The sequence below is a fragment of the Anolis carolinensis genome, chromosome 3 (assembly GCF_035594765.1).
Source record: "Anolis carolinensis isolate JA03-04 chromosome 3, rAnoCar3.1.pri, whole genome shotgun sequence".
Taxonomy (NCBI): Eukaryota; Metazoa; Chordata; class Lepidosauria; order Squamata; family Dactyloidae; genus Anolis; species Anolis carolinensis.
This window is the reverse complement of record NC_085843.1, coordinates 13,215,663-13,240,738: the sequence shown is the minus strand read 5'-3', so window position 1 is coordinate 13,240,738 and position 25,076 is coordinate 13,215,663. Positions and strand designations below refer to the sequence as shown.

Here is a 25,076-nt window from a genome sequence, read left to right as displayed (position 1 = left end):
GCTAAGATGCTGCAATATGGGGAAGTATTTCCTGTACCAATTATATGTGTGATCACAGCACCTCAAAGATCATCCCCTAAATCAAGCTGTTTCTCAACCTTTTTATAGACACCACTGAAAAATTGCTAAATAGCTTTTTGAACTTGGTCCCTAAATTTCATATTAGGACTACTCAAGAGGTAGAGTTCTTCCAGACCAAATCTGAAGCACCAACCCTTTGGTTGTAGACCATAGGACTCCACCCAAATGGTTCCCACTCTTCCCAGATCCAACCACTTGCCTGATGCTATTCTAGCTGGGAAGAGTGGAGTGTTGAACTTCCCTTTTACATATAAGGAAAATATCCCTGGAAATGTATTGTCGAAGGCTTTCATGGCTGGGATCACAGGGTTGTTGTATGTTTTGTGGGCTGTATGGCTATGTTCCAGAAGTATACTTCTGGAACATGGCCATACAGCCCGCAAAACATACAACATCCCTGGAAATGTTATTTTATGCCCTATTGCTCAATGTTCTCAAAGTTGTAATCTAAAAATGGAATTTGCCATTTCCTTCTTTGCTTTGACCTGTATGGTGCCTATAAACAAACCAAATAGAATTAACTCGCATCATCTCCTGTATGACCATAAACAAACATTAAGAGAATCTATCTTCAACTTCCATTGGAGAAATGAAAAATTATAAAGAAAGGTAAGTTTTCATGGATGAACCACAAGGCAGATAATTTAATTCCTAGAGTCTCGTTTTTAATTCACTTCTATGTATCACATTAAAACAATTCTATTTAAAAATTACGTGGTATCAATTAATCTGTCTTTTTTTGTATGGCACTTCTCTTGGTTTTGCTTGCTTGTTTTTTTGTTGTAGCTTACATTTTAATTTTTTTTCTGCTGTTCTCTGAATTTCATTGCAGGGTATTATAGCTAATAGTATGTTGTATTATAATTATATTAATAATTAAATAATATAAGCATTACCTATATTACTTTTAGTTGTAATATTAGCAATGATAATGTTGTGACTCAGCCACAGTATACTACTATACAAGAGTCAGGATGAAGAAGGAGATTCTGGGTTTCAGATACAAGAGCCAGTCGAGCCAGAAGATGATGGCATGGGAATGCAGGCTGAATCAGAGGCTGGAGAATTGCAGTTTGAGCAGAATGAACTGTTGACCCCAGAAACCATAGATAACGGCCAGGATGACATTCCCATTGGAATTAATGAGCAAGAGAGCTCTCAAGTCCCGGTTCAGGTGCAAGATAACGATAACGAAGATCTTGATTTATCTATGGCTGACCGTCTGTTATGGAGAGGTTTTCAGGGTTCTCAGGTCCGTAGGAATGAGAGGCTAGCGGGAAAGAAAGAGGCCAGCTCTGGGAAAAGGAATGCCTTTCTCGGGTGCTTTTAAAAGTGTGTGTTTGCAGATAGCTCGTTGTCAAAGCAAATCCTCGCTTCATCAGTGTGGATGTCCTTGTTTCATGCTTAGGAAGAGTTTTCCTGGATCTTTGTACCTTTGGGCCTTGTTGACTACTGCCTTGCCTTGTGGATTATTTGATTGCTATGGTTTATGGACTAATGGATTTTCATGACTTATGAACTATTTGGATTCCTATTGACTCTTTTACTGCAACTTGAAAAACCTTTCAACTGCCTGCTTTGATTTATATATTTGCTTTTGCTCAATAAAACTTCAAAAGACTATCTTCTGTGTCTGACTGAGTGTCTATAGCAAGGTGAAGTATTCTGAGGTGCGATAGATAAGGATTCTCATATAACAAGGGAGGAAAGCAAGTATAACTTTCCCTTTGTAACCCTTTGTTCATAAAATAGATTTTAAATAGATTATATGCACATTGAAATCTTATACTCAGATAAAGGTTGATTGTGTTTTGTTGGTAATAGAATATAGAGGATAGAAGTGTGGAAACATACTGTAGGTGTAGCTGGATAAAATATTTGTGTTTCTAATAACAATTGTGAAATACCAATAGTTGTGAAATACCAAGTTCCCCTCCTGCCTTCCCTGCCCCAGCCAATGTTCTGCAAGATTGGCTAATTTTTAACATATGTGTGCTTTGTATTGTTTGTTTGTGTGTTTGCCTAGTGTGCCCAGGTTAATCAGCAGTTGGCTTAAGATATATTGCCTGCTGTTCTGCTTGTGAATAATTTAATTGGTTACAATTTTGAAGGGATGTGCAAGTAAGTGGTTTTGATTAGGGACATTTGCTTCTGAAGTTCCTTTTCAGAACTTGACCTAGAGAACAGCACTCCCATGTGCAGGATATCTCTGGATCTTTATTGCCAACCATTAGCAGCTGTTCAGGGTTTGAGGCACTAGGAGGGAATGCTTCTTGGAAGACTACACCACAGAGAGGAGTTGAAGTCTTGCTCCACTCCTTTCCCTAGGCAAGAAGTGTTCATCCTAATCTGACAGACTTTAAACCAGGCCTGCACAACCTCCAGATGTTTTGGATTTTAGCTTCCAGAATTCCTGGCCATTAGAACAGCTGGATAGAGCTTCTGGGAGTTGGAGGCCCAAACACCTCAAGGATTTCAGGTTGTGCAGAGGTGCTTTAAACCTTTAACTTGGTTAAAGGTTTAACTTGGTTAAAGGTTTAACTTGGTTAAAGGTTTAACTTGCCACCATACATCAATTTTTTTTCTAGTGATCATTCTCATCAGACTTAATAAATCATTATCCTAGTTTAACCAAGCCTTTGGATCTGCTTTTTTGATCTCCCCTCCTGCAAACCCACCGTGCATGTTTAGTTGTTTGTTTCTGCAACCATTTTGTTACTGATAGAAATTAGCAAGTACAATTTCAATAGAGAACAACTATTAGGGAATGAATTAGCCCCCAAACAACCTTAGAGGGATTCATTCTTGCTACTGTCTCTTCAGAGATACTGGTGGAACTCTAGTTGTGTCATCCATGAACATTTGTGCCAATTTGGCATTGTGCAATGTTCAGGTTGAGGACCTAGTTGCTTAAGACATACAAGCATTTCTCATGGGTCTATATGATATTGTTATTCTTGATTTGTAGGAAGATTAGTCTGTTGGACTCTTCACCTAATATTTGATGCAGTGAGTCTACTTTTGGTTGGGACTCAACAAGATTCCAGCCATGCAGTCTCACATTCTTGGATGATGTGAAATTATTTGTCAATGCCATCCATGTACTCCTTGGTTCATTGTGATTGCAAAAACAGTTACTTCGCATCCCCCATGAAACAATAAACATGAACACTGGCATACAGATCCCATCAACTATACAATGTTGGTATTCAAAAGATGGATGCGGAATAACCAGTGTGTACCTACATGAGTGTAGATCTCTGCCACAATAATAACCTCTTCATTTCTAAATATTATGGCCTGGAGTGAAAACTCTAGGATGAAAAACAAACAGCTAAAGTTGATGTTCTTGTGAATTAGGGAAGATCAGATATAGAAATACTAAAGCCTTGTTTCCAAAGTGCTTTGCTTATGCTTTGAAACAAATTGATATGACTAGTATGTGTCACTTTCTTTGACTTCAACGGAATGATGAGAAGTTCAGTGTCTCTGTGAGAATAATTGATGCAGCATATCTTGTGTTTAATCTTTTATATATGTCTGTTTTCCACAAATGGAAGCATTGCGCATGATTTTTCTTGTCAAATATTTATTGTGGACGTCAGTGGGTCTTATTGGCCCCTTGCTGTTTATGGTGTTATGTTGAATGCCAATTGTTCATGAATTGGTCGTAATGGCCTGTGGCTAGACAACAATAAAAATTTAATGAACTAGATAGATATGGATTGATTGCCTCATCCATAAAGTATTACACACATCTATCAAGAAGGTGGCACAGACAAAAACGCTCAATAGACTAATACTGAAAATTTGTAGCACTGTCCTCAAGCTACATTTCTCCTGCAACAAACAATATTTAAAGAGAGAACAAGATAAATGATTCCTAGTAAAGACTTAGACAAGCTACTGACATGCCCTAAAGAGAATGAACCCATAAGATTCTGGGGGGGGGAAAAACAAGCTAAGAAACAAGGAATCAAGTCGGCAGATCTAGAGGAAGCAGGTTTAGACTAGTTGGAGAAGGGAAATGGCAGATAGGGATGATATCCACTTAAAGGCAAGGTTAAGAACAGAGGAAGTTATTTTTGGACCATAGCTCCCTCCCCTAGATGGCCTGGAGTTATTCTTTGAGTTCTAATCTGAAAAAGAAACTTTAAGATCTGAAAGAAAGAGAAAGCAAAAGTGTCAAAGATCTAGGATTCAATGACTGCTAGCTGAACCAAGTTATCTCTTCTTCTAGTCATTGAATCCCTATCTGGTTCTTGAGTTTGCCAGCCCAACTTGTCTGTCCCAGGCTCTAACCACCTTCACTAGAGGAGGGGGACTCCTAAAGGAACCCTCTGGTCTGGATCCTGTCACTCCAGTGTCACTTTATAAGACATGGTGCCTGTAATGGTAAACTGGGGAAAGCGGTGTTGTTCCAGGAAGGACCCAGCAGAAGAGAACCTTTCTGTTTATGCTCATGCAAAGAATAAGATGTTTGGGATCTCTTATTCTTCCTCTTCCCTTCCTGTTTTTGCTATATATTAAACGTTTCCTTAGTACTGGCAACATAGGAAAGTATTCTCGCATTTCTTTATTCAATGTAGTAAAATAGCAAAATGTGAAGATCTTCCAAGTGGCTTAAATTCTCTGTGATGACACTCAGTTTTCCACCATTGTTCCTACTTGCTAAGGTACAAGAGTAGGTCTCTCACTCACCTTTCTTCTCCACCAAAATATTCAAAGGCAAATAGGCTTGACATTTCTAGCAGCTGTCACACTGAAAAGGCCATAGGCATCAAACTTGTGCTTCCTTACATTTTACAAACTGCATTGAACCTGATCTTGCCATAGAGAAAGTGGACAAGCTATTTTTTTCTACTTCCTCTTCTTGTGCAGCAGTGAAGCAATGAACACAACCCAGGTTATCTCTAGCTTTAAAGGAGCTTTCCATGGTGCTGAAGCTATTTCAAAGTAGTGTTTGGCACCCTGAAGAGTTCATTTCAGACCTTAATAAAAACCCCAGAGAGTCCTATTTTTCCTCTGACATGGGAGCCATCAGCCTCCACTGTTACACACATCAAATTTGATACAGGGCCTGCATATCTCTCCTGCTGTGATACACTGTCTCAGAATATCTGATGGCCCAGGAAGAATGGGAAATAGAACATTGGCATTATATAATTGATTTCCTTTCAATGCACTTAGCTAGGAACGGAACACCCAGGAAACACATATATCATCTTTACAGATGACTTCACGGTGTTCCAAACTGTAATGTTAGAAGAGGAAGATGTAGCAGATTTGGAGGCTAATGATAACAGAACAATCAATGATAGCAGAACAGTCAATGGTAGTAGAACAAAGTTCATCGAACAGGGGACAGCACCACAACTGTTCTATCAGAAGATAAAACTGTCAGTTCTCACACTACTCAAGACCTATTGGGATAGTTTTATTTCATAAAGAGGTGGTTTTCACTGCTATAATGCTACCACAACTTTTCCATAATATGGAGATTACTAGTTTCAAGAAGTTACTTACCCATTCATTGTTCAAGTTGTCAACAGGATTATAGCAAATGCTAAGGTGTTAAGCCATCCCTGCTGTGGTTCTAGCTCAGCAATTGCTTCTAGGAGGAAACAAAATACATTATGTTCTTATTGGCATAATTCTTGTAAGTGAGCAGTTAACACCATTCAACAGAGCGAGTTGGAAGGGAGGCAGCCTCATCACTTCCAGCTTTCATTTGAAAAAGCTGTCAACAAAGGATGTTGGTGGGAAGTTTGCATTTGTGGTTCTCATTTATTTATCTAACAGCATTTGGTAGGGGTAAGTGGGTGAGTTGTGCCTTTCCATTGCTTCTTGGCTTCTGACTATCATGGTTGCAGCGCTGAAGTCATGAGATATCATATCTGTCTGTGGAATAGCTGTTAGAGATGTGGAGAGGCATAAATGTAAAGTGATAGAATCATAAAACTAGAAGGTGTCCTATGAGTCATTGAGTCCAAACCATTCCAGCAGATAGATGCCCGAATCTTTTTGAAGACCTCTAGAGAATGCAACCACCACCTTTCTGGCAATTGGTTCCATTACTGAACTGCTCTTACCGATAAGAGGTTCCTTCTGTGTGTTCAATTAAAATATACTCTCCTGTAACTTAAAATGATTAGATCTATTCCTACTATCTGGGTCAGCAAAGAACAACCCTGCCTCCTTGAGCTATCTCAGCACAGAGTCTACATTTTTGTGCAGATTGTGAATTTCAAGCTGTGATACAGCTTGCATGATACAAGGCAGGGAAGAAATCATGTGAGCTTGCAATTTTGATTTGGTATTCCTCCCTCATATGTGTCTTCTGGCCTTGTTGTTATTACTTCTTCAAAGGCCTGAACTTACTACTGTCTTTACATGTGACTCTGCTTTGGCATTCTGTCAGCAGACCTGCCTAGCACGTGGGATGAAATTCCATCTCTCTGAAGTCCTTAGATTTTGTCATTCAGCTGTATATCTGTGTGCCTAGCTTTCTGAAGTCATTGATGCCAACTAACTGAGCTGATAGGATGGAATTCCTATTATCAACACTCCTCCTAACTGAAAGCCAAATCAGTGTGCTGACAAGTTGATGTGTTGGACATGGAAACACACTTTCCTTTACAGGTGGACTCCACCTTTGTAAGGATTTTTTTTTGGGAGAAAGCAAATACAAGCAAACAAAACATGGATGGATTGTTACCAAAGGGTGATTATTGATGTGACAAGCTAGAACAAGAATCGATGTTCCATGCCTGCAGACTCCATGAAAACCTTGGCACTCAGGCTGTGGCGCAGGCTGGAGAGCAAGCCAGCTGCAACCAGCTGCAATGAATCACTCTGACCAGGAGGTCATGAGTTCGAGGCCCGCTCAGAGCCTATGTTTGTCTTGTCTTTGTTCTATGTTAAAAAGGCATTGAATGTTTGCCTATATGTGTAATGTGATCCGCCCTGAGTCCCCTTCGGGGTGAGAAGGGCGGAATATAAATGCTGTAAATAAATAAATAAATAATCTCTATGCAGTCCATAGATATCTGGGGACATCCCTTACCCACTCACCCACATGCACATACTGTTTGATAGTGAAATATTGTGATAAAGTCTCCTCATTCTGGAGGATTTTAAACAGAGGCAGGATGGCCATCTGTCAGTAGTGCTTTGATTGTGTGTGGTTTGACTGGATTGTTCTTGGGTTCTCTTCCAACCTAAGCATCCTGAAGGTGTTAGTGTGTGTTGTGGATTTACAAAGCCCTCCGAATCTGACAAACCCGTGTGAAACTGTCATTGAGACACAAGGGGGCAGATGAACAACTTTTGTACACTCAGGAAGATTTATTGATTAATTCAATTTTCATACAATATAGCTCTGGTTACTGGATTGATTGTTCTCTGAATCTTGCCTTTTGACCCTAATGAAAGGAAGGAATGAACCAGCTGAAACCGATACATTGACATTGCTGATCAAGGAAAAAATCTTGGTTAATTGTAAGAATGACTGGTGATGAACTGATTCAAAACAATTATTTTAAAAGGTACTTAACCTCAAACTGTCTTCCTAACCTCATGTTAATCATGCCAAAGTATAAATAATTGCACTGTAATCTAAATTATGATTATCTCACCTCAGTGGGGCCCTCCAATTCAGGATGGCTGGTACCTCCTTTCTATAGTTAAGTTATTTCATAAAGATTTGGGGGAAGGTGGAACCTCCAGGGTATATTTCTCATGTAATTGAGCAAGCCTTGGTCTTTAGTCTGGGTTTATTTTTAATATGTTTTCATCTGACCCAAAACAACTTTTTATTATTTCTCCAGTGCCACCGGTTTTGAACCTTGGCAGAATTTTTCTCCTATGAAGAATTAAAAAATAGATATTTAGGAGGCTTTGCAAATTTTTATAATTAACAGCAAATCAGCAGGTGGGAGTTGTGCCCTATAAAGGTTACTGTCCTCTTGACTGTATCATAATCTCCAACATTTCAAAGATGACAACTGAGACACTTATGGCCAAGCAACGTTTTCTTCCCACACCTGAGTTAATCTTACACTTTGAACTCAGTTTGCAGCAGCTAAGTCAAAGGACAAAGAGGGAATTGCAAGTAGAAAGAAACTAGGACATTTCTAAAATATCTTAAACTTTTTTTTTGCTTGTGTCAGAAGTGACTTGAGAGCATACTGCAATCATTTCTGGTGTGAGAGAATTGGCCATCTACAGAGATGTTGCCTGGGGATACCCGGATGTGTTACTATCTTGCTGGGAGGCTTCTCTCTTGTCCTTGCAAGCTAGAGCTGACAGATGGGAGCTCACCCCATCTCACAGATTCGAACTGGCAACCTTCAAATAAGCAACCCAACCTTCAGGTCAGTAGTCCAGCCAGCACCAATTGCACCACTGCAGCTCCTTACAAACATGAGTTGACAGCAGATTAATAAACCTAAATTGGAAAAAAATTGGATAATATGATTATATTTCGTACTATTTTAATGCAAGGTTGCCGGGTTTTATAGATAGGCAGGACATCAAATTCTAAAGCTAGAGCAAAACAAAATGTTTTCCTCTAAGAGGCTCCAATAAAAGTTAGTTTTGAACCCAGAACATTTCAAAAGAGACAGAACCTGTTTCCAAATGGCACCACTCCTTTCAAGGGGTAGACTTTACATAATCTGTAGTTATTACCCACCCCTTCCCTTTGGAATGAGATGTGTTGAATGCATTGCTGACGATATTAAAAAGTATTCAAGTTGATTCTTGAATCCTGTGTCAGTTTAGTCCCATTTTCATTCTTCCAGGCTTTACGTCTGTGTGCAAATTAGTATTTGTTTCTGTGGCAAATGCTCTTTCAATGCTTCCCTCCCCAACCGCAAACTGTGAAAATACATATTCCCCTTCTAGCTCTTAACTATAATTTTGTGGTTTAGAAGAGACCTGATAATCATATTGTCTTTGCCTTTGTCATTTTTTTGCGGCTTTCAGAAAGATGCCAACATTATTTGCGTTAGTATAAATGTGCTCAAGAATTCTCCCTGATTGCTCGCCTGCTGTGGTTGAATGAAAACCGTCCGTGGCAGAAAAGACCAGTGCGTTTGAGGAGAAGAGGAGGGGATCAGATGGCAGGGAACAATGAGGGGAAAATAGGTTTCGTTATGATGTGACATTCAGAACAGCGATATGCCGAGTGAGCAAGTCTCGCAAAATGTAGCTGAATAAATTCCCATTGCACCGAGGCTTTGTATCTCAGGTTGCGAGATCAGCAGCTCTTCATTCTCTGAGATTTAAGGGCCAAAATCCAAGATGAAATATTGGGGTGTTGTGATTCCAGAGGTCTTTGTGGCATCAAAAGAAGCAGTGCTTTTGAAGGTTTACATTTTTTAAAAATCATGAACTTGAAGAGACTACTAACTTAGGGCTATGTAGTACTTGTCAGAGTAATTTACGCAGCGCAGCAGTAGTTGGATGGAGTCAGTGGAATGCAGAACGAAGAGACATCAGAGACGTTGGTAAAACTATATACAAAGTTTTACTGTAAGCAGTAATAATCAAGACAAACAGATCTGCAGACAAACACAGGACTTGACTCTACTCAGAACTGAACTAAACTGATGCAATCAGTAATGCACACACACTTGTGCACACTTATGCCTTTTTATGGTGTCAGAAGCAACTTGAGAACATACTGCAAGTCGCTCCTGTGAGAGAATTGGCCATCTACAGAGATGTTGCCCAGGAGACGCCGGGTGTGTTACCATCCTGCTGGGCTCCTCTCATATCCCCATAAGCTAGAGCTGACAGACAGGAGCTCACCCCATCTCACAGATTCAAACCGGCAACCTTCACGTCAGCAACCCAACCTTCAGGTCAGCAGTACAGCTGGCACAGGGATTTAACCCATTGCGCCACCATGGCTCCTTAGTACTTCTTTTGTCATACATTACTAAAGCACTCCTAAAAAATGCCCATTCAACCTCCATTGAAAGATCTTTATAGAAGGAGGGTTTTTTACCTTCTGAAGCAGTCTATTCCTCTCTCAAACAGTTGTTACAGTAAAGAAGTTCTTCCTTATGTTTAGGTGGAATCTCTTATCTTGTAATTTGAATCCAGTGGTTCGTGTCCTCATCTCTATGACAGCAGAAAACAATCTCATTTTCTGAATATGACTTCAGATGCTTAATGATGGTTATTATATCACATCTTTGTGTTCTCTAGGCTAAACACACCCATCTCCCTAGACCATTTGTCATAGGACTTGATTTCAAACATTTTACCATCTTGGCCTCTGAACTCATTCCAGGAAATCAATATTCTTCTATAACTGGATAGATTGGAAGATAAAATTTTCATCAACTTCCATAGAGACTCAAAGGGCTAATTCCCCCCCCCCCCCACAAACACACACACAAAATGTATCTGCAATTAGCAATAATTGTTTTTAAATACAATAATTCATGTTGTTTTTAAATACAATTTTAAAATGTATGCTGATGTTTTTATGTTAAGCCACTTTGAGTCTCCTGCAGGAAAGATAAAGATGGGTATAAATAATAATAATAACAACAACAACAACGTAATCAGGACAGTAAATAAAGAGCAACACTCAAAAAACAGGGGAAATCCAGACTGGAAACAATCAGGGCCAGTTAACACCTCCCAACAAAGGATTCTCCCAGGCAGGAACCAGCCAGGCTTTGAAGCTGTAAGGCTTTTTAATGCTAATCAAGGTGGCCAATTGCAACATTCACACTTGCCTCCAACAGACAAGAATTCTTTCTCCCACCCTGGACATTGGGCTAGTACAAAAAAACTACAGGCAGTCCCCAAGTTACAAACATCTCATAGTTAAAAATGGGGGTGAGACAATAGGAAATGAGAGAAACCTGCCCCTCAGAAGGGAAATTCGTACCTGAAAGAGTACCACTGAAGCTTTATCAGCAATCCTTGTTTCCCCAACAAGACATTTTTTTTTCCAAATCAAATTATCATAGTGACAGAAGGTGAGGGGAAATTATCTGAACAGGGGCACAGACAGCAAAACAAACACCAAAGAGCTGTTAACCGTTCCCTATGCTAGCCAAAGCTTATATATACAGTAGAGTCTCACTTATCCAACATAAACGGGCCGGCAGAATGTTGGACAAGCAAATATCTTGGATAATAAGGAGAGATTAAGGAAAAGCCTATTAACATCAAATTAGGTTATGATTTTACAAATTAAGCACCAAAACATCATGTCATACAACAAATTTGACAGAAAAAGTAGTTCAATACGCAGTAATGTTATGTTGTAATTACTGTATTTACGAATTTAGCACCAAAATATCATGATATATTGAAAACATTGACTACAAAAATGGCTTGGATAATCCAGAAGCTTGGATAAGCGAGGCTTGGATAAGTGAGACTCTTTTGTATATACATGCAGATATATATGTGTGTGTGTGTGTGTGTGTGTATATACACACATATATATACATATATATATATACACATATACATACATGGCTGGAGGTACAATTAAAACATGTACCTGTTCCTACTGGGGCCGGGCTGTGGCACAGGCTGGTAAGCAGCCTGCTGCAATAAATCACTCTGACCATGAGGTCATGAGTTCAAGGCCAGCCTGTGGCGGGGTGAGCACCCATCAATTAAAAAATTAAAAAATAGCCCCTGTTCGTTGCTGACCTAGCAACCCGAAAGATAGTTGCATCTATCAAGTAGGAAATAAGGTACCACTTATACAATGGGGAGGCAAATTTAACTAATTTATGATGTTGGAATGAGGAAGTGCTGTCACAGTGGATGATGAAGCAGCTGCTCCCCCTGTGGCCAGAATCGAACATCCCCTCAGGAGAAGGTTAAATTGTCTCTGCGTCTGTCTCTGTCTCGGTTCTACGTGTATATGGGCATTGAATGTTTGCCCTATATGTATATAATGTGATCCGCCCTGAGTCCCCTTCAGGGTGAGAAGGGCGGAATACAAATACTGTAAATAAATACCTACCAAAAAAAAATTCAGCTTAAGAACAAACGTACAGAACCTTTCTTGTTCATAACTTCGGGACTGCCTGTATTTGAAGTTTAAAAATCTAGGTGGATTTCAATCAAAATCAGAGGGTAGAACTAGTTAGGTTTCAATCAAAATCTAACACAGAAGGTTAGATTTTGATTGAGCTTCAGAAGGAATTTTTTGACAGTGAGAGTGGTTCAAAACCCATTTCCGACAGAGATGATGAGGTTCCTTCTCTGAACATCTTCAAAAAGAGGCTGGACAGCTCCCAGATGGGAATCCATAGCTGGAGATCCTTCATTGAGCAGAGTGTCGGATCTTATGTCTCATAGAATCCCTTTCAATGTTATATTCCTTATGATTCCATCTCTATGATCCTATGATTCCATGACACATGTTTAGTCTACAAACTCTGCTTGATTTGCTGCTTGATAATCAAGAAAAGCAGCTTATTTGAGACCTTATTACTGCTAAGTAATAAGAGATGATAATCTTGCCATTTTTCCAGAGTTTGGAAAGTTGGATTGTTACAGCTGAAGTCCAAAAATGCCTCCATCATGCTCTAATTTTTTGCTGCTTAAAAGAGGCAATGTGGGCCCTGCTTTTGCTTTATTCCCCCCCCCCCCTAGTCTTTTCAAAAGGGCTCAAGTTATGAAATTGTGTTGAGCAGTAAATGTGAGTAGTGTCTCAAAGCTTTTCCATGGGCGAGTCTGTCAAATAGCCTAAGGCAGAAGAACAATCTCCAAAATAAACGTATTTGTCTTTGGGCTAGAATTAAAAATAGAGAAGGGCGCAGTAGCTTAAAACGGGCTTCTTCTGTTGCATTGTGAAGCTTTTAAAGGAAATTATTTCCACCAAAGACAAATCTTTTCATGGGTGAAGGACATGTTGAGGTTGTGCTTGCTATAAAAATTAACTTTATTAGGCCAGTCAAAAATAAAATTGTGATGCAAACTTGAGTTTCTTCAGGATAGATTGATGATGAAGACTATGTGGCTCCCAAATATATTGTCCCCCTATATTTCCATGTTTTTTTCCCTGGGATATTTTAATTCCAGGATAGGTCTTTTAAGGTGGTGAAAGGGGGAGGTTAACTGGAAAGTGAGCCAAAGGTATGGAGAACATGGAAGGAGATTACTGAGTTTCCAGTTACAATTTATAGAGTGTGTACTCTTCAAAAAGTGCTTCATTTCCTTGTCAATGGAAGTGTGGCCAAGGTGGCAAAAGTTATTAATAAGGTAAAATTGAAAAAATCAAGAGAGGCTGCCTCAGTTTGCCTTTTCCTATATATACTAGGAAAGACAATATTCTGCCTCCCAGAAAAGGAGGCCAAGCATGCAGGCATAACATCCCCAGAACTGAACCAGAGTTGGGTTGCTGTGGGTTTTGTCTACATGTTTGTGGATTTTGATTATTTGAGAACACAGAAATACTGGACCACTCTAACAACTGCCACATCAGACTACACAGAGAAGCCATTGAAATCCACAAGCATGTGGGCAATTTCAACAGAAAGCAACCAGACCTTGAAGCTGCAAGGCCATTCAATGCTAATCAAGGTGGCCAATTGAAACATTTACACTTGCCTCAAACAGATAAGAGTTCTTTAGAATCATAGAATCATAGAATCGTAGAGTTGTAAGAGACCTCACGGGCCATCCAGTCCAACCCCCTGCAAGAAGCAGGAAAATTCCATTCAAATCACCCCTGACAGGTGACCATCCAGCCTCTGCTTAAAAGCCTCCAAAGAAGGAGCCTCCACCACAGTCCGGGGCAGAGAGAACAGCTCTCACAGTCAGGAAGTTCTTCCTAAGGATCCAACCAACTGCATTGATCTGGTCCTCCGCGTTTGTTAGGATGAGGTCAAGAGTAGCCAATCCCCTTGTTGCCTCTTCTACCTTCTGGACCATAAAATTGTCTGCAAGGCAAGCAAGGAATTTGTTGGACTTTGTACTCTTGGCTGAGTTTGTTTTCCAGCAGATAACAGGATAGTTGAAATCGCCCATGACTACTATATCTCTTCTTTGTGCCTATTTGGTCAGCTGCTGACAGAAGGCTTCATCAAGTTCTTCATCCTGGTTCAGAGGTCTGTAGTAGACACCCACTACAAGATCTTTCTCCCACCCTGGACCTTCCACAGATATATAAGTCCCACTTACCTAGTTTCCAGCAGACCTCACAAACCTCTGCCTGCCATAGATATGGGATGAAACTTCAGGAGAGAATGCCTCTGGAACATGGCCATACAACCCGGAAAACTCACAGCAACCCAGTGATTCCGGCCATGAAAGCCTTCAACAACACATTAACCAGAGTTGTGACACCCAAATCCTGTAGAAATAAAATTCCTTGCCATGACTGAAAGAACCAATACCCCAAGAGTGAAAAGAAGGAGGTTAGAAAGATGATTAAAAAAAACCCAATGCCAATGTGAATCAACAGAGATGTTTTGTTCCTCTCAGCCTTGAAGCCTATTGCTGATTGGCTTCAAGTAATCTGGAAAATGGCAGGTTTGGAAGCCCATACTTCTGATTGCATGTGACACTTTCCCTACAACCCTTGGAATTATGAAGAGTCACCACTGACTGATCCCCTTTTTAGGATATATATTCCCAACCTATCCAAAGATAGGACACAACCCTCCCATTTAGAAAGACATGTTTTGAGGCTAAATCTCAGAAATAGGATGAAGCAGAATTTTAAAGATGAAAGAACATCGGTCCGTATGGAATTCTTTTCTCAAAGATAGTTACAGCTTGGTCCAATAAAGTGTGAGTTTTTATAGGAACATTTTCGGTATGAGTTGTTATAGGAACATTTCTAAAATGAAGTCATTTTAAAAATTAATTTTGGGGGTTTTTTTTTAAGGAGAAGATGACACCTTAATTGTACGCCAGCTAAGAAACTAGATTAACATTTCCCCCTTCTCATTTTGAGTAAAACGCAGTATGAAACCTTTGGGACACCTGCTGCGGCATCCGTTGATTCCTCATGATAAAGCAATCAGAATAATGTATCATTTACATCCATTTTCAAGGCATGTTTTGAAGAAACTATTTTTAGATATAGCCTGTTCCTATAATATGTGCACTCACTCTTGGTGAAGGCACCTCCTTTCTGGAGCTATCTCCTTTACAGGACCCACCCTTACTATCAATTATTGAAATAGTAGGAATGCATTTGGCTTATCCTGGCAGGACTCGGCCCTTGTGATGACGACGTGCTCCAGAAGGCAATGAAGGTGCTGTCTCATTTGACAGCTCCAGCTGCCACAAATGACAGATGCTATCAAGATCTGTCAAGAACGTGCCTGGGGATCCTTTCCCAACCATCTGGATGCCAAGGGATACTCTGAAAAGGAACATAAGAAGCATTGCTTAATTATCTCTTTTGCTTTTTGGAGTGGAAAGGGATTTTAAGTTCCCCGGTACAAATAACCTGAGTATAGAGTTTTAATTCAAGATGAAATCCTCCTATTTCTTGTGACTCAGCCTCCACGCAATCATCCAGAAAAGCTGGAATGGGTTTGTGCATAACACTTCCACTCCCTGTATATGTGGTTAAGCAAGCACTCATGAATTGTGTTGTCGAAGGCTTTCATGGCCGGGACCACAGGGTTGTTGTATGTCTTTCGGGCTGTTTGGCCATGTTCCAGAAGTATTCTCTCCTGACATTTCGCCCACATCTATGGCAGGCATCCTCAGAGGTTGTGAGGTATGGATAAACTAAGTGAGGAAAGGAAAGAATATATATCTATGTAGAGTCCAGGGTGTGGCAAGAGTCCTTTGTCACTGGGAAGCCAGCATTAATGTTTGATTTCTTATTTAATAACCTGTAGTTATTAAATAAGAAATCAAAGTATTTCTTATTGCTCAAAAAAGTGTATAACCAGTGTTAATGCTGGCTTCCCAGTGACAAAGGACTCTTGCCACACCCTGGGCTCTACACAGATATATATTCTTTCCTTTCCTTACTTAGTTTATCCATACCTCACAACCTCTGAGGATGCCTGCCTTAGATGTGGGCGAAATGTCAGGAGAGAATACTTCTGGAACATGGCCACACAGCCCGAAAGACATACAACAATCCTGTCACTCATTAATTATTTTCAATTACTTATTCTGAAACATTTCTGCCCTGCATTGAAAGAATTCAGAATGCTGGGCTTGGCCTACAAAGATCTGTGTGGCTTGGGTCCAGATTATTTCATCAATATCTTGTCTTTTGGCCACAAAATTGCTGGTGAACACTACACAACAGAAGTGCTGTCCCCCCAGTTGGAGTGGCACGACAATTGCAGAAGGAAGTGGGGAAAGCAGCGGACTGTTATCAATAAGCCCTGTGCTTGTGACTCTTTTGGTGTCATTGTCCAATGCCTTCATGTCTGGCACCTCCAAAATATTTAATTTGGGGCAGTGGCAGGTTGAAATAGGTTTTTTTTTTATTGAGTGGCATTGTGAAGCATCACTATGGACTTCTTCACACTAGAGAATCTATCCACTTTAAATCCAGTTTCTACCTCCTGCAGAAGTTTAGTGAGGCCCATGACCTCTCTGGCTAAGCATTTTAAAGATCGTATGTGGGTTTAGAAAGAGCACACACAGTCCATATGTGCAGAAAAAATACAACCTCAGCTGCAGGAGAGGAAATGTATTCCTCCAACATCCGCTGAAGGGGGGGCTTCCAGCTGGCTGAAATGCTGCTTTGTATGCACTGGTGCCCACTGGGACAACAGCCATTTGTTCATGACCATGAAAGCAAACAGAAATCAAGTAACTTAAATGTGAAGTCAATGGAATCTGAAAGTCGGGTTATTTTGAGATGAGCGTGTACCTCCATCACCGTCCCTTTACTTTGTCTTTAGGGTCACTTGACTTACTTACATTTTTAAAGAGCCCCAGGAGAGTTTCTCCTTGCCAAAGGACTCCCTTTTTTTTTTTTACAACTTCACCTTGACTTTCTCTTTCCACTCCAGTTAACCCTGTCAGGGCAATCTGTTTAAGGAGGTCACAACATTATTTCTACCCTGCAGAAAGGTGGGAAGAGAAGATTGGTGTGAAGAAAAGAATATAATGGAAACAAGAAGAGCTCTGATGAATGGGCCCAAAGGCCATTCTAGTCCAGTATTCTGTTTGCCACACTGGTCAATCACTTATTTATTTATTTATTTATTTATTTATTTATTTATTTATTTATTGGACTTGTATACCGCTACTCCCAATTTGGCTCGGAGCAGTTTACAAAATAGATAAAACAATACAGTTAGCAGATAAAACAATACAGTTAGCAAATAGATAACAATAAGAATGGACATAGCCCCAAGTTTTCACCCTTCAAGGGCTTGTCGGAAGAGAAAGGTTTTACAGGCTTTCCAAAAGGCAAGTAGGTCTCGGGTAGTTCGAATTTCAGTTGGCAAGGCATTCCATAGATAAGGGGCTACAACCAAGAAGGCTCTCTGCCTAGTAGAAGACAAATGATAGGTCCGGATATTATGGACTTCAAGCAAATTTTGGTCTTTAGACCGAACTAATCTCTGGGGTTGGTAAGGGGATAAGTGGGCCCTCAGGTACGCCGGCCCCAGACCATGTAAGGCCTTGAAAGTTAGTACCAACACCTTGAAAGTAATCCGATACTCAATCGGAGCCAGTGCACCACTAATCTGACCACTAATTAAATCAGTGGACCACTAATTAAAAATGAAAAATTATCCTCTCCTGTTTTTTTTTAACCAGTTGTAACTGTCCCATCGGGGCCCCTGATGGCACAGTGTGTTAAAGCACTGAGCTTCTGAACTCGCGGACCAAAAGGTCGCAGGTTCAAAACCAGGGAGCTGAATGAGCGCCCGTTGTTAGCCCCAGCTTCTGCCAACCTAGCAATTTGAAAACATGCAAATGTGAGTAGATCAATAGGTACTGCTCCGGTGGGAAGGTAATGGTGCTCCATGCAGTTGTGCTGGCCACATGACCTTGGAGGTGTCTACGGACAACGCCAGCTCTTCAGCTTAGAAATGGAGATGAGCACCAACCCCCAGAGTCGGACATGACTGGACTTAACATCAGGGGAAACCTTTACCTTTTTAACTGTCCCATCTTGGTAGGGAAAAGTCACCATCAATCCTCTGTTGTCCCACTTTTTCAGGTGCTTTTAAAATATTTGTCACTCCATCTCTGGATGTTTTTTTAAGCAAAGGTTGGATGTCCATCTGTTGGGAGGACTTTGTGTGTTCCTGCATGGCAAAAGAAGGTTGAACTGGATGGCCGCTGGAGTGTCTTCCAACTTTATGATTATCTTACCTTGCCCCTCATTTTCTCCTTGTTATCCTCTGATTTCTTCAGTTGCAGCAAACTTAGTTCAAAATGCAAAAAAGGTTTACACTAGCTACAACCTACCGTCTGTTAGGAATTGTGGGAGTTGAAGTCCAAAACACCTGAAAGGCTCAAGTTTGCCCATGCCTGGTTTACACTAAGTTAACTCAGCAGGAAGGAAAGGATAGGAGGGATGGGATCTTATTCCCAGTCGCATCTGCTGTAGCCTCTCTATGCTTGTGTGTTTTTCCTCATTAACATTCACTCTCTTGACCACACTCTGATGTTGCTTGTCCATAGATGTCCTGGTTCTCCTCTGTGAAATGTTTGGGGGTCTAGTAGCAGGAATCATAAAGCCTGACTCTAGTCACTTCTGTGCTCCTCCAGAATAAACAAGTCCCTCTGATTTTGTCATTCTATATAAGGAACCCTATTTTATGGTGCCATTGTATGTAATAGGACAAACATCTATGAATTTTCGTCTCCCAGTGTACTGATGGCCTACTGTAATTGCTAATAACCATAACTACAGGTATTTCTTTATTGTTTCAGAAGCAAATGGATACAGTTATAATATATATTTTTTAAAAAACAAAGTTAAAAATGTGGTATTTCCTTTGATCAGAAGTTGGCTTCTTAAAGTGCCTCTGGTGTCACTGAAAGATCCTCCAGTGTGCATGTAGCAGGGCTCAGGCTGCATTGTAGTAAGTGGTCTGTGGTTTGCTCTTCTCCACACTCGCATCTCATGGACTCCACTTTGTGGCCCCATTTCTTAAGATTGGCTCTGCATCTCGTGGTGCCAGAGCATAGTCTGTTCAGCACCTTTCAAGTTGCCCAGTCTTCTGTATGGAGGGAGTTTCTCATATCAGCCATGGATTGAGGTTCTGGGTTTTAGCCTGCCACTTTTGGACTCTCGCTTCCTGAGGTGTTCCTGTGAGTATCTCTGTGGATCTTAGGAAGCTGTTTCTTGATTTAAGGCATATAACAATGGGGTTGGGGGTTTTTTTGAAGGCTGGAAACTGTTTTTACACTTTTTTGAGCAATAAGAAATACTTTGATTTCTTATTTAATAACTACAGGTTATTAAATAAGAAATCAAAGTATTTCTTATTGCCCAAAACGTGCATAAACAGTGTCCAGTCTTTCCAAAAAAAATCTTCAATTGGCTTGTCCTTTAGAACCTATGTTAATTGGGCCTTTTGGGCATACTCCTCAACCTTAGGAATCCATTCTTTCATCCTCGTTGCTTCAGCCTGCTTCCTGCTGATGTGATGTATGCAAAAAGTGGTCCATACCTACTAACTCATTATGGATAAACCTTATTTATTTATTTATTTATTTATTTATTTTTATTGTGTCAGAAGTAAATTGAGGGTACAGTTATAATGTATTTTAAAAACACAAAGTTTAAAACTTGACATTATACTAGATTTCCTTTGACCAGAAGCTGGCCACTTGGAATGTCTCTGATGTCGCTGCAAGAAGGTCCTCCATTGTGCATGTGGCAAGGCTCAGACTGCATTGTAGTTGGTGGTCTGTGGTTTGCTCTTCTCCACACTTACATGTCATGGACTCCATTTTGTAGCCCCATCTTTTTTTAAGATTAACTCTGCATTTTGTCGTCCCAGAGCACAGTCTGTTCAGCGCCTTCCAAGTCACCAAGCCTTCTGTATGCCCAGGAGGGAATCTCTCATCCAGTATCAGCCATGGATTGAGGCTCCAGATTTTAACCTGCCACTTTTGGATTCTGGCTTGCTGAGGTGTTATTGTATGTATCTCTGTAGATCTTACAAAGCTGTTTCTTGATTGAAGGCATTGGAATCCTGGCTAATATCCAAGCAGAGAATGTGCCAGAGATGTCAATGCCTTGGTCCTTTCATTATTGGCTGCTACTTCCTGACAGATGTCAGGTGGTACAATACTGGCTAAACAGTATAATTTCTCCAGCGTCGTAGGCCGCAGACATCTTGTGATAATGCAGCATGTTTCATTGAGAGCCACATCCACTGTTTTAACGTGGTGAGATGTATTCCACCCTGGGCATGCGTATTCAGCAGCGGAGTAGCAAAGCGAAAGGGCAGATGTCTTAAATGTATCTAGTTGTGATCCCCAGGTTCTGCCAGTCAGCTTTTGTATGATATTATTTGTAGCGCCCATTTTTTGCTTGATATTCAAGCAGCACTTCTTATAAGTCAGAGCATGGTCCAGAGTGACTCCCAGGTATTTTTGTGTGCTGCAATGCTCCAGTGGGATTCCTTCACAGGTAATCCTCAGGGCTCAAAATGCTTGTCTGTTCTTAAGATGAAAAGTACACACCTGTGTTTTAGATGGATTAGGAATCAGCTGGTTTTTCCTGTAATAGGCAGTAAGAACACCTAAAGCTTCATAGAGTTTCTGTTCAACCATTTCAAATCTCCCTGCTTGGGCGGTGATGGCACAATTGTCAGCATAGATGAAACTCTCTGTTCCTTCTGGCAGTGGCTGGTCATTTGTGTAGATGTGAAACATTGATGGAGCAAGTACACTCCCCTAAGGCAGGCCGCTCTTCCTTTTTCACCAGCTGCTTCTCTGACCCTGGAACTCAACAAAAAAGCTCCTGTTTTGTAGCAGATTTCCTATGAAGCGGGTGAGGTGGTAGTCTTTTCGGATATTATAAATTTTTCTCAGGAGAAGGTGATGATTTACAGTATCATATGCTGCTGACACGTCTATGAAGACAGCTCCTGTAATCTGTTGCCTTTTAAGGATAAACCATAAATCTACTATATTTACACATTCTTAAGTCTAGAAATTTTAATCAAAGGGTTGACTCAAAAAATTGGATCAACTATCCACTAGTTAGTGTAAGAGTATTTGGTACCTAATTCTTATATAAAAAAGGAACCATCCCCCTTATCTGAATATTTAAAGGTGAGAGCTTAGCATGTCCCAGGAGAACCTAAAAGAGCAATTGACCCCTTCTATTGTCTCCACCATGATGCCACTTTTTGAATGCCTGTGTGGAAATGGTGGTGATGTCTAAAAATAAGTGGTCCCCTGAGATGACACTGGCACTTTCCCCTCTCTGCTGGATAGCACTCAATTTATCCATAGGCCATGTCAAAAATTGTAGCTTTGGCTTCCAAACCTGCCCTCATCTTATGCATGAGGTACATCTAAATGGCCCATCATCGACTGAATAGGAAAAGAGTAGCTCAAAAATGGCAGAGCAAATTTTTCAAGGTCATTTTAAAAGCTAGACATTCTGTTTCAGCGGACGTTTCAGTCCGGTGTGGCTCCATTTTCTGAAGAGCGTCCTTGTATGCTCCAGTTCAAATCATGTTATTTAACCAGCGGGATAACATCAACCACAGGGGCTCAAATGATTTGTCAGCAGATGGCAAATCACCATATAATTTGACTAGATTGTAGCCACCGGCAAAGAAATGTGTTCGTATATTTTACGAGCAAACAGTCTTCTAGCTTTCTTAATTGATTTGCAGTTACACTAAACATCCCCCCAGTGTGACTGATAATAATCGTGTTGTTTTGTAAGATCCGTGGCTGCGTAAAATCAGGAGAACTGAACAGGCATCCTGGTTGAGCCAATACAGAAGTGTGTGTCCTTGTTCAAGGAGGCAGCAAACCTTATTCTGGGCTGTGCCATTTCACATTGACAATGGAGGAAACACACATGCCAAAATGACCACCTTACCAAAAAAAAAAAATAAATCAGGTGGAAAGGTATCAAGGATAAAATTGCAGCCTTTTTTCACATGTTTCTTGATAAGCCAAGAACAGGAGACTTTCTAAAAATGAATACAGGTTTAGTATCCTTTATCCAATGCTTGGGACCCGAAGTAGTTTGGATTTGGAAAGGGGACTATATTTTGGAATAACTGTACATGATTTTTTTTTTCATGCCAGGAGTGACTTGAGAAATTGCAAGTTGCTTCTGGTGTGAAAGAATTGGCCATCTGCAAGGACGTTGCCCAGGGGACTCCCAGATGTTTTACCATCCTGTGGTAGACTTCTCTCATGTCACCGCATGGGAAGCTGGGGCTGACAGAGGGAGCTCACCTGCTCTCCCTGGATTTGAACCGCCAACTAGGTCAGCAGTCCTGCTGGCACAAGGGTTTAACCCATTGCGCCACAGTGGGTTCCAGTGTACATGATGAAAGACAGTAAAGATGGAACCTAAGTCTAGACACAAAATTAATTTATGTTTCACAAATTTCAAAAATTTCATACATTTCATCTATATATATAAAAGAGTGATGGCATCAGGGCAGCGGACAAAACAACAAAACTACAGGCCCTCCAACCTCGAAATTTGACAACACAACCCATCATTCACGGCTCTAGGTTGATACAACAAAAAGAAAAGAAAAATAAATTCCTAATTACAGGGAGAGGAATAATAGTATTTAATCCAATTGCTGCCAGTTTGAAGGCTAAGCTCTGCCCACTTGGTCTCCTAGCAACCTCCTCAGCCCAGGGGACAGGCACAGTTAGGCCTCACTTAGGCCTCTTCCACAGATTATCAGATTTTAACTGGATTATATGGCAGTGTAGACTCAAGGCCCTTCCACACAGCTATATAACCCATTTAGAATCTTATATTATCTGCTTTGAACTGGATTATCTTGACTCCACACTGCCATATAATCCACTTCAGTGTGCATACTAAACATAAAGACAACCATACAATAGACATTCAATATTACCACTACCTCAACAATTTCTCACAAACACCACCAGACAACGCCACAGCAACGCGTGGCCGGGCATAGCTAGTAAACGTTATAAATTTCATAAATTTCATAAATTAATACACATAGCCTTAAAGATATTTTATACACAAAATGTTAATAATGCTATGCATGAAACATTGACCCTCCAGAAAGGAAAGGTGTCATCATTATCTCAGTCACCTATGTAACAATTTTGAACTATGGGATTTCAGAATTTCAGATAAGAGGTGCTCAACCTGTTGTGGCTGGCATCCTCTATCGAAGTCAGAGATTCTTACCATACACTTGTGGATTTGTAGCAGCTGTCTGTTCACGAACACTGCGTAGTCATGATCACAGTACTATTACTATGGCCATAAATGACATGAAAGACAATAGGGTTTGGTAGAGTATGCTATGGAAACCTGGCATTTGTAATTTGGTGAGGCATAGAACCTAAAGACCATAGAAAACTAGAACTCTTGTGATTCCATAGCATTGACCCATGATGACAGGAGCCCCCAGATGGCGTAGTGGACTAAGTGACTTGAAGGTTGGGTTGCTGACCTGAAAGCTGCCAGGTTCGAATCCCACCCGGGGAGAGTGCGGATGAGCTCCCTCTTTCAGCTCCAGCTCCATGCGGGGACATGAGAGAAGCCTCCCACAAGGATGGTAAAAACATCAAAACATCCAGGCATCCCCTGGGCAACGTCCTTGCAGACGGCCAATTCTCTCACTCCAGAAGCAACTCAAGTTGCTCCTGACACGAAAAAAAAAAAAAAATGATGACAGTTAAAGTGTTGATTCTACAGGGTAGATGCATCCTCCAACACAGATTTGTTACTTCCCAAAACATTCATTCTGGCTTTAGCTCCATTTTAATATAGCACCAAAGAAGAAGAAAAACAGAGAATGTGCTCATAGAGTTGGAAGAAACCACAAAGGCCATCCAGCCCAACTGCCTGCCATGCAGGAACATATAATCAAAGCACCCCTGAAAGATGGCCATCCAACCTCAGCTTTAAAACCTTCAGAGAAGGAGACTTCACTGCACACAGAGCCAGTTACTCATGTTCAAAACCAGGAGAGCAAACAACTTACCATATCTGATTCTGCCATGTTTCTCTCTGCATTGTGTCTCATTCAATTTTCTCTTACATAAGCCTGATTCCAGAGTAACCTAAAGTAAATGGCACGTGTGTTCACAGAATATCTTGATTATAAAGGTTTTCCTGGAAGTCTCTTGAAACACTCTGCTCACAGATATGTCAGTATGAAAATAAACAGAAGGCCATCTATTTAAAAGCAAAGCACTCAGCCAAGATACTCCATACAAAAAAAGTATCTGTGGAACAATACTATGGTACATTGTGGGTGGGTTAAAAAAAGGTAGGTTAAAAAAAAACCTATGGTAGGTTTTAAAAAAAATGCCTGCCTAGTTTAAATGGACCTATTATTTTGCTCATGAAGTTAGAAATGCTTAGAAGATGGCACATTCCATGCTACTTGTTGAGCCTTAGCTCTACATGAATGCTGGGAACAGAACATGCTAATTTATTATGCTAACCCTACCCTCTATTTAGGCAGTTGAAGGGTCTGGTTATACAAGGTTACATTTTTTAATCATGTCAGAAGCGACTTGAGAACATACTGCAAGTTGCTTCTGGTGTGAGAGAATTGGCTGTCTACAGAGAGGTTGCCCAGGGGATGCCTGGATGTGTTACCACCCTGCTGGGAGGCTTCTCCCATGTTCCCGCAAGCTAGAGCTGACATATGAGAGCTCACCCCATCTTGCAGATTTGAACCGGCAACCTTCAGGTCAGCAGCCTAACCTTCAGGTCAGAAGTTCAGCCGGCACAAGAGTTTAACTCATTGCACCACCTTGGCTCCTAAGGTTATGTTTACAAATATACTTTGTAAGAGGGATCATCATTCATAGCATGTAAATGTAAATAGATTTGT

General features: G+C 40.6%; 1 protein-coding gene and 1 long non-coding RNA gene across 28 annotated transcripts in view; one reads left to right on the top strand and one right to left on the bottom strand.

Annotated features, from left to right (window-relative positions):
* Positions 1-25,076, top strand: part of dlg2 (discs large MAGUK scaffold protein 2) — a 1,295,060-nt gene that overhangs the window by 1,090,795 nt on the left and 179,189 nt on the right. The window lies entirely within an intron of this gene.
* Positions 9,801-24,279, bottom strand: LOC103278454 (uncharacterized). Its single transcript, XR_010004934.1, has 3 exons — positions 24,216-24,279; positions 14,257-14,428; positions 9,801-10,212 (listed from the first exon to the last, which is right to left on the bottom strand). It is a non-coding gene; the product is annotated as an uncharacterized LOC103278454 (long non-coding RNA).